The sequence below is a fragment of the Callorhinchus milii genome, unplaced genomic scaffold (genome assembly GCF_018977255.1).
Source record: "Callorhinchus milii isolate IMCB2004 unplaced genomic scaffold, IMCB_Cmil_1.0 Scaffold27, whole genome shotgun sequence".
NCBI lineage: Eukaryota > Metazoa > Chordata > Chondrichthyes > Chimaeriformes > Callorhinchidae > Callorhinchus > Callorhinchus milii.
The window spans coordinates 1,343,983-1,352,675 of record NW_024704768.1 but is presented as its reverse complement, the minus strand read 5'-3'; the positions used below and the strand labels follow the sequence as shown (position 1 = coordinate 1,352,675).

Sequence of the window (8,693 nt, the reverse complement as noted above, 5' to 3'; positions counted from 1 at the left end):
GGCTAAGACCAAGTGGAATTCCGGGGCTCGGTATTAAATATCGGCTCCCGATCCGAGAATTTGGACCTTGCAGAAGGAGGCCATTCAGAATATATTAACTAACTGGCAGCTCAGCGGATTGCCAGGACCCCCCCACCCCTGTGCATGCCCGCCTCACTGTCTCACCAGCACAATCAATCGATCTGTCGATTTACCAGTAAAAAATAGACAATAATTCAACCTATTGTTTAATCTTGAGGATCACATACCCTATTATAGTTCACTGTCTCCCTCTAAACTGATGTATGAGTGGAACAGAGCTGCCCCCTAGCCGTCTGTTTTTGTTTGGCTTCAGTGCATTGCTCTCTCGTTACCAATCCTTACCAAACTGAATGGATCCACTAAGAATAAGCAGCGTTAAACTGGGTCTAGCTCACACTGTCGGATAAAGAAATGAGGGGATTGATGAGGAGCCTGATTGATGTGATCAGCGGATCATTTCAAGTCACTTTAGAGTGCCGGCAGGTTACCATTCATGGGCCGTGTCACGTAGAGACAGGAGAGCTTCTCCTAGCCTGAGCCTGTAAGCTAGTTTGTCTTTTTAAATTTTTTAAGATGTAAGTGCGGAACAGTGCAAAATGCTTCCAATTTTAATCTGGATTATAGCCCACGTTCTTTTTTAAAACCGTCGGAAAGCTAGCCTCCAGTTTAAATCTGAATTTGAGAGGTTTTCACGGGTTCTGGTGAATTCAAAGGTAAAATGGTGTCACAGGCTGAGACTGGGTGGAATTCCTGGTCCCTGGAGGGTTTGTAGGGGCCTGGGGTAAACACCCGGCGTTGCTGGTCACTGCCGTTGAGCTGGGCACCCGGATAGAGACATAAACACCTGCCAGAGTTGTCGGGAGAGAGGCCAGTAATCTCTTGCCTCTGGGCACGGAGAAAATCTCCTCTCGACTCTTGTGTCTTCACAGAGAGAGAGAGTGAGTGTTCCTTCACTTGTCTTCCAGTACTTCCATCAGTTCAATGAAGTGCGAGATCACACCAGAATCACTGGTACTCTTCAACCTAATTCCTGAATTAGTCAGTCAGTCAGGTAGCAGATTCGTTCTGAATTGACTCCAGAGTCAAAATCCCTAAAGCCCAAACTAGTTCAGCTAAAGCTGGTGTTTCGTGACCAGAGCCTGGGTGGGGGAGAGGAGAGGGTGTAGGGGAGAAGATTGCAGTGCAGTGAGATATTCCAATCAGGTCTTATTATCTGCCTTTTGCGTGGGAAATGTATACAGGGCTGTTTTATCAGCGGCACTGGACTCTCTGAGATCCTGTGTGTACACACACACACACACACTCACACACATGTACACACTGAAACCAAGTACACTCTGAGGACAGCTATGGGATGCACATTTCATTCCTTTTTTGTGAGGGGTGGGGGGTGGGGGATAGGGTAGAGGTGTGGCACAACCAGGGTTTCTGATCATTTTTATTCAACGTGGGGTGGATTAGACATCTTTCTTTTTATAGAACGGGAGAGGGCGGGGGAAGCGTGAGGAATTTCCCGTCGTCGCGCGTAGATTTTATTATAAACAGTAACCTGTGCGAGGATTATTATATTATATTCTTTTTCAAATGTGCGTCGATGTCCCTTTAAATCCATCAAGATTTTAAAGCCTTCCTGACCGACCGTCAGAAAGGCAGATTTAACTCTCTTCCCCCCCCCCCCCCCATTTGATTTAACCTGTTTGCTTGTTAACTGGAAAGCAGAAATGTGAAGTGTGTATAGTAGCGACAAAGGAGCTGTGTTAAAACCTGTGTAAAAAAAAATGCATCCGACTACAGTTTTACAGATAGATGCGAGCTTTTTTTTTACTGCAATTAAGGCTGAATCATGTCTATCTAAAGTGCCCACGAAATATACAGTCAATTCACTTTACAGTATATGCTGTGAAGCGCTTTGAGATGTCTCGAAGACATGATAAGGCGCTATATCAAATGCGAGGATTATTTTTTAATATTAAGAGACCCAGTTTATTCTCAAACCTCAGTCCGGCCTTGTCTGCAGTCATACATACTGTTTTTTTTTACATATATATATATTATATTATATATATTCACACACATATATAAAAAAACAGATTATCTTTCGATACTTGTAAGTTTATATCAAGAAATGGGACAGAGAGAGAGAGAATATGATGTGCATCAAAACACTGTCTGGTTTTTTGGACTAAAAAATTTTACATTTTTTAAAAAAAACTATATAACAGAAAATATTTGTGATTTTTTTTGTTGTTATTACTTATTCACATACCTGGAGCCCGTGCTTCTTGTTTAGCGGGATAGCTTCAGGAATTTTTTTTTTCCCCCTGTGCAGATAATACACAAATAAGTGTTTTTTTTAAAAAAAAGAGAAATGAAATGAAAATGTTTTTTTTTAATTATGTGGGGGTTTTTTTCGGGTGAAGGGTTTAGCTTTAAAATACTGGTGCTGCGGAAAAAAAATACCTTGTTGTACAGGCCACGATTTACACGTGTAAATATTTCTTTTTATATTCGGTTTATTTTCTTTCTCTCGCTCGCTCGCTCGCGCTCTCTTCATAACGGCAACTTATAACTGCGGCGCTAACGTGTACACTGCTCGCTTACGTGCCTCTGGCAATGTTAATCCAGGGAGGGAGGGAGGGAGCTTTATACAAGTGTCTCGTGTCTGTAGATAAAGCACGCCTGAACTAAACAGCATCAGACTCTCCCTCGACACTCTCTCGTTATGCTGGTCACAGTCTGGGAAGTTTTGCAAAACTGGAAGCCGCAAATATAGCTGAGTTTGCGAATATCTCCCGTTACTCTCCCCACACCCCCCCCCCCCTCCCCAGTTTTATAGACTATATGTTTTCTTCTTTGTCACTAAGTAGATATTTTAAGGAGTGATTCAGCACATCGGAGTGGCGCTACTGGTTATAAATTGTCGGCAAAACAAATTGACGGACATTATAGTTAAGTCCTGGGACTGAACCTTGCGTGTTCACACCAAAGAATTTCAGGGATGCTTTGTTCTGTTGTATCGATTGATGACTGACGGAGGTTAGATTAGAAATGACTGTACTGAGTGGGGAAAAGAGCAGAGGATATTTGGTGTTGTGACTGGGCTAGGGCTTCACCACGCTCACTGGGGGGGGGGGGGGGTGAGAAGTGGGGATCGTGCCCTTGTTTGCACAGCAAACTCCAAGGTTCACCGCCTCTCTGTGACATAATCTCTGACACATCAATGATACAGCTCACTGACCCCCCACGGCCCCTCTTCCTCACAAGCCTGTGGACAATTCCACAGAAGAAAAAAGTCTTCTCAAGTTTAAAACAGTGTTCGTACCATCACATCTCTTCCCCCCACACAACCCAACCCCACACCCCACAGTGAAACTTCAAAATGAAACTTCATCAAATTGAACTCAAAATGCCATTGAATAGGATTCTCCGATAACAGGTTAAATCTAACAGAGACTGAGTTATCGGTCTAATTGTATTAATCTAATAATAACAATACAGTCCATCCACTTTAGAGTATATTCTGTGAAGCACTTCGAGACGTCTCAACGATTTAATAAGGCGCTATATCAAAGGCAAGGATTATTATTATTAGAATCTCTCAGGCGAGGCCAGTCACATTGGCTTTCAGACTGAAACGAAACAGAAGGGAAGAGCCCTATACAGTACAGTATATTGTTAATTTGCCAAAGCTCTGTGTCCAGCACACATAAGAAGCAGTATTTCTTTGGGATTTTGAGAGAGAGAGAGAATTTTTTTTCCAAATCCACAGTCAAGCAGTTGCTTGATCCCATTTTCTCTTTTTCCATCTCAGGCTCGCTCACTCGCTCTTTACAACAGCAACTTATAACTGCAGAGTAACGTGTAAACGGCTAGCTCATGTACCTCTGGCCATTCCAGGGAAGGAGTAAGGCTGGGAGGGAACGAGGGCTGCTTTGGTGTCTGGTCTGTGCCATTCTATGGAGAGCTTGGATCAGTACACCTCAGGGAATCCAGTTCTGCTCATACCTAACCCTGACCATCCTATTACTGTCTAGCAATGAAAGGCTACACCCAGCACTGAGAGCCACAGTGAGGGAGGCGGCAAAATGGCCGACTGCGTCGTGAAAGGAATGTTTCGCAAGTGTTCCCCCCGCCAGGGCTTTGCCATTGTCTTAGCTCTCGTTGGTATCATTGGTGTCCCGCAGCATAGTAGTTAGAGCACTCACCTCACAAGGTAGAGGACCTGGGTTCCATTCCTGGGCAGGGTGAGACCTGAGGCACGTTTCCTTACTCCACGTGCCTCTATTTGCCAAGCAATAAGTAGGAACCTGCTTGTTAGATGATTGGCAGATCACTTTCCGGGGGTACTAATCCCTCCCGCCCCCCCCAATAATAATTTGGTCACTCAATCCATGGCTGTTTGTGGGACGCTGCTGTACGCAATTGGCTGCTGCGTTTCACCCACATAATATTAAGTCAATTCACTTTACAGTGTATTCTGTGAAGCGCTTTGAGTCGTCTCAAAGAGGTGATGAGGCGCTGTATCAAATGCAAGGATTAATATTTCTGAAAACACAAAGTCACTGTACTTCGTCGTTGACATCTTTTTGGAACAAATGCAAGTTGTCGTCAGTTGCTAAACCCAGTTCCTTGCATTTCTTTTCCCCCTCACCCTCCGCCACCCAGCCCTCCCGCAAAAAAATTAGCTCACCGGAACTTGACCAGGAAAGATAAGCAATAAGAAGTTCAGAAATCTTCAGCGAGAAAGTCACGCTGTTGTCTGTATTGTTATTAATCTGACTTTCTGTCTTTTCCTCCACTTCCTTTAATATTTCAACTGCTCAGGTGCTTATCTGACACTTTGTGTGCCAGTATGTTATACATACTGTTGTTCCATCACACTGCCAGCAAATCGACTACAGTAATTCCCTGTAAAGCTCTTGGAAGCTTAGCCACGTCAGAGGCGCTGGATAAAATGCAAGGATTATCATTATTATATGGCATTGTAACTATAATAATAATAATAATAATAATCCTTGCATTTGATATAAGGCGAATCACGTCTTCTAGATGTCCCGAAGCGCTTCACAGAATATACTCTAAAGTAAAACTGCACAAAAACTGTTGGCACACACAACTTACCCCTCCTTTCCACCACCACCCCCCCCCCCACCCCCCCATCATCCGTTCTCCCACCAAAACACCTTTTTAAATTGTATTGATTAAAACCATTGGTCTTTTTAATGAATCTACCATTGATTCATCGATTGAAAATTGCTTGTATTACATGAGCTAATCCGATCTATTGGTGAGAGCATTCTTTACCCCCTGTCCCGTTTCCCCCCCCCCCCCCCCCCCCCCCCCCCACCACACCCACACTGCAGCCTCCATGTGTTTGGTTCTCCCCATCACATTATCCATGTTCCAGCTGCTCGGTCAAGACATCTCCTTTGAGTTAAAGATGAGCAAGTTAGCACATTCCCTGTATAAATTAAGCATTGATTATGGCGTCCTGTAGCTCAGTGGGTAGAGCTCTCTCCTCACAAGCGGGAGGACCTGGGTTCGATTCCCAGACTGGGGCGAAACCTTAGTCCAGACCCCTCTGTTTACTTAGCAGTGAGTAGAAACCCGGTTGTTGGTCGATCGGTGGATCACTTTTCTGAGGGTAATAACCCTTCAAAATAAATAAATAAACGTTTTTGAAATAATAATTTGATCACTCAACCCACGACTGTTTGTGGGGACGCTGCTGTGCGCCATCGGCTGCCCCGTTTCACCCACAAAACATACAGTCAATTCACTTTACAGTCCAGTCTGTGAAGCGCTTTGAGACGTCTCGAAGATGTGATAAGGCGCTGTATCAAAGGCAAGGATTATTATTATACTGCCGCTCCCTGGCTCTTCCTGCCTGTGTGTGTGTGTGTGTGTGGGTTTGGTGCCCTGTTCACATCAGGTGCTCTCACTGCAGTTAAATTGCTCCGCTCTGTCCTGTTATTTCATCACATCGCCTTTAGTCTGTTTTCCCATCGATACTGTGCTGCATGAGAAAATACATCTGGAAAACACAAACCCTTCCCGGGTCTCGATTGTCTGACACCTGTTGTCTCTGTGGCTGAAATGTGCCTTTTGTCGCACACACACACACAACCAGTCCTCAGTTTCCTCTCCCCCCTCCCCCCCCCCCCCCCCCCCCCCCCAATTCCCGGCAGCTCCTCATCTCTTTAAAGAGTTTCTTTCAAGTCTGTAAATGTTCAGAGCAAATGTTTCATGTCAACAGGGGCTGTAAGACAGACAGACTGACAGGGTGACAGACAGACAGGGTGACAGACAGACAGGGTGACAGACAGACAGACAGACAGACAGACAGGGTGACCAAAAAGTCCTGATAACTACCTTATTATCTAAAAACAATGAACACAAATCTCACCATTTCCTTAAAGACTTTTATTAGACCTGGTAAATGCGAGCGCAACTTTTTGGTCACCCTGTATTCCGGCCCCCAAAATTTCTCCCACTCTGAAAGACCCCTGCCCGATGGTGGGGGGGTGTTGGGGGAGATGGCAAGCACGGGAAGGCAATGCTCTCTCTCTCTCTCTCTCTCTCTCTGCGTGGGATAGGTTCGATTGTCCGCTTTTTAATTTACTCCAAATTCTACTCGGTTTCGCCCGCAAAACGCACAGCGAAACCCACCTCAAAGTATATCCCGCGAGGCGCTTTGGGACATCTCGATTCGAAGGCGTGACAAGGCGCCGTATCGAAGGCAAGGATTATTATTATAATTTTTTTTAAAAAAATTGATTTAAAATGTACTTTAAATGTTACAGGTTTAAGGCAAAAGTGGGGTCCTTAGGTCCACCCACACCAACCGGGTTGAATTTAAGGTCTTGGGAGTTGTGTTCCATAGCTGAACCCCTTATGTAATGCCCCCAACCCCCCCCATACCCGCCCCCTCCCCCTTTAACACTGGCAATAACGACACATCATGACTTAGCTGTCTATCTCCAATTGAGTGTATAATTCATTTATTTGATTTTTTTTTAATCCATATGATTATGTACTGTCTAAACCTTTACATGCTCTCAGTTGTTTTTTTTTGTACAAAGCCTAGTTTGACTGTAGCGTTGTAGCCTCAATTATAAACCAGCAATTAAAGGTTTTTATTAAAACTCTTGATTTGGTCATTTCTCTGATCGCAGCGCTTTTGAGAATGCTCGACATCACAGGCGCAACAACAACAACAACGTGCATTTACACCGCGCCCCTCGCACAGGGTAGCGCCCTAGAGTGCTTGATGGTGGCAGCGCACCACACGGTCGAAGGGAAAGGTTTTCAGGCACGACCTGAAGATGGGAAAGGAAGGGGCGAGGCGGAGGGTTAGAGGGAGAGGGTTCTGGAGTTTCGGGGCGTAGTGGCTGAAAGCGTGACCACCGACGGTGGAATGGAGGTCATGAGCGACAGATCATTATTATTTCAGTGTACAGGTGAAGATTTTTAGCCAAGACTTTAACCGTCAATTATAATCCTTGCATTTCCTTTTACCGATTCGCACTCTGAACAAAGCACTGGGAGGAACGCCATCCTTTGGCTAAACCCGTTGGGTTTTGTTGGAGGACGTGGTAGTCAAATAAGACCTGTAACTCAGTGGTTAGAGCGCTCGCCTCGTAAGCGAAAGGACCCGGGTTCGAATCCCGGCAGGACAAAACCGTAGGCAAGTTTCCTCAGTCCACACACCTGTTTAGCTATCGGTCAGTAAACACCCGGTTGTTAATCGATTGGCGGATTGCTTTCCGCAGGTGATAATCCCTTCCAAAAAAAATGTCATTCAATCCACGACTGTTTGTGTGGCACTGGCTGCCACGTTTTGCCCACGAAATGCACAGTGATGCCAGCGCTTTGAGACGTCTCGACAACGTGTTAAGGCGCTGTGTCGAATGCGAGGATTATTATTATGTTGAGAAAGTTCCACGATTCCAAACTGGAGCCGAGGATTTCCTGTGGACCTGGAGACCCGACCGATCTCTCGCTTGTCGGAACAAAAGACGAAACGCGATCCTTTTTTTTCTCAAAAATACAATTTTTATTTTAAAAAATATAAGATTTTTGCACACTTCCTTCCGTCTGAAGCACGGCTCCCGCTCACTGTGGGAATCACAGAAAAGCTTCCTCGCTCCCCGACCTGTTCAACACCAACACGTTGCATTTACACGGCCCCTTTCAGGTTGGGAGGACGTTCCCAAGGCGCTGGACAGTCAGAGATTAGGACCTGAGCTGGGGGTTGGGATCGGAAGGCTGGGAGGGTAGGGTGGGGGGGGGGGGTGTGTGACCAAAGAGGCGGGGGAACAAGAGGGTCTTGAAGGAGGTAAGGGAGAGGGGGCCGAGGCGAAGGGACTGAGGGATGGAGTTCCAAAGGGTGGGGGCAGAGAGGCCACTTATCAGTCAGGGACACAGCAATGGAAGCATCAAAAGTGCTGCGATCCCCAAAGGGTCAAACACTACCCATTACTGTGCCTCCTTATCAAGGATCGTGTGTTCGGCCGTTCAGAAGCCTCAGCCGTTCGCGCCCCTGCGCTCTCTCAAACTCGCCCCTCCCTCCCTCTCTCTCTGCCTCCAAACCTTTAAACGGCGGTGGGGGGGGCGGGGAGGGGGGTTGCCACGTTCAACCCTATTTACCCAGCTGCCCCCCCCCCCCCCCC

The 8,693-nt window shown here is 46.0% G+C and overlaps 1 non-coding gene across 1 annotated transcript; it reads left to right on the top strand.

Annotated features, from left to right (window-relative positions):
• Positions 1 to 7,627: 7,627 nt before the first annotated feature.
• trnat-cgu lies at positions 7,628 to 7,700 on the top strand. The gene has a single exon. It is a non-coding gene; the product is annotated as a tRNA-Thr (tRNA).
• Positions 7,701 to 8,693: the final 993 nt, after the last annotated feature.